The sequence below is a fragment of the Xenia sp. Carnegie-2017 genome, unplaced genomic scaffold (genome assembly GCF_021976095.1).
Source record: "Xenia sp. Carnegie-2017 unplaced genomic scaffold, XeniaSp_v1 HiC_scaffold_23, whole genome shotgun sequence".
Classification (NCBI taxonomy): Eukaryota; Metazoa; Cnidaria; class Anthozoa; order Malacalcyonacea; family Xeniidae; genus Xenia; species Xenia sp. Carnegie-2017.
This window is the reverse complement of record NW_025813486.1, coordinates 13655973-13657610: the sequence shown is the minus strand read 5'-3', so window position 1 is coordinate 13657610 and position 1638 is coordinate 13655973.

Genomic DNA, 1638 nt, shown 5'->3' with positions numbered 1-1638 from the left:
TAGACCCTAGCAACAAGAAAAGAGGAAAGACCCCCTCCTGTTCGGTTGCCCTCTAAATGGGCCCCCTAATAAGGAACTACCAGAAAACAGATACAAAATATAACAATTTACAAACAAGGAACGAACTCACAGTTTTGAAGACGATATTGAATATGATTACGAACAACGAACGATCAACAACGCGCAGACTCCGAAACAGCAAATCTCGACAGGTCACCGTGTCTGTTAGCAGCTACACTTGATCTTGTTTTGGGTGGGGACCGGGTAGGTTACGAAGTCGGGGGTGCAATGACTACGAACCCTTACGTGCAAGACCGGTACACTCAGGGAGGCCGCTACCAGCGACGCAGATCGACAGAGGTTGTGAACCTCTCCCCCGCGGACAAAACTGACAGAGAACAAAAGAGGAAAGATCTAGGATCTTTCGACGATACTAAGCCCCAGCATAAATGCCAGAGCTTTGACAAAACGAACGAAAAAAGACGAAACGAGATAGCGAAAAAGGACAGCAAGCTGCCCCCACGCAATCGACGCAACGTACGACGAACGGGCTATCCGGCAGTACAACCAATGAAGGCGACCCCCATCAGCACCTGTCCAACAAATCACCAACATTCAAGACAAGAATTCCTTCGAAAAGGATACCGTGTTGTCTTCAGCGATGGTGCCAACTAAGCCGCGAAGCAACCACTCCTCTTCGAATTTGGTCAGGAGACAGTGGCGGTGTTCTATTTTCACCGCGAATCGGAAAGTCGACTTCGCCCTCCGCAACACCGAAGAGGCATCGGGAGAGAGACGGTCGAACCTGCATCGATTGCGGTGAAGCCACAAATGATGACGAAGGATGCCCAGAATGGCATTCACGGCCGCGGGGATCTTCTTCGCGTCCGGGAATCCGAAGAGAATGGTGGAGATGGAAAGGGGCGTTGGTACGTCCAGAGACACCAGTAGAGGGGTCATCCAGGCCCAAACGGTCTTAGCGACGGGACAGGAGTAAAAAAGGTGGATTGCAGTTTCCTGCTCTCCACAGAAACAGTTCGCATCAACTCGCATGCCAAAACGAATCAAACGATCCGCGGTGGCCAAGCGGCCATGAAAGTTATAATAGTTCGTATCTGCACACGATCGTACAAATCGCCACAATGATAGAGAGCGCCACACAGACGGCCAATGTACCGTGATCTGCATGTTGCTGAACTTCTCAATAGCCTTGTGAGGTAACAAGGACCGCTCCAGTAGCACAGAGTAAGTACGGCGGGCAGTGAGCTCCGTAAGCGGCATCGGTGCGTTATTATGGTTCCCAAGCAACCACGAATCATCCTCACGTCGTCCTCCCAATTGCAGCCAGGCATGCACAACAGATTGATAAAATTTGGGCAGCCGTTTAATTTTATATGGGAATGGATTCCGAGAAAAAGGCGTCCAGGTCTTGTGAAAAGACTTGGCGAACATGGGCAGAAAAGGGGCCAAGGAACAGTATTCCTTGAAAGCAAAAGACGGCGAAGCCAAATTGCTCGCAAAGATAAAATTTTGCACACGACTCCCAAACCCCCCCGAAGACGAGGAGCAACGGCAGAGCTGCGCGCAATCGGTTCTTTCTTTTTATTCCACAAGAAAGGGAATAAAAGTTTATTAACT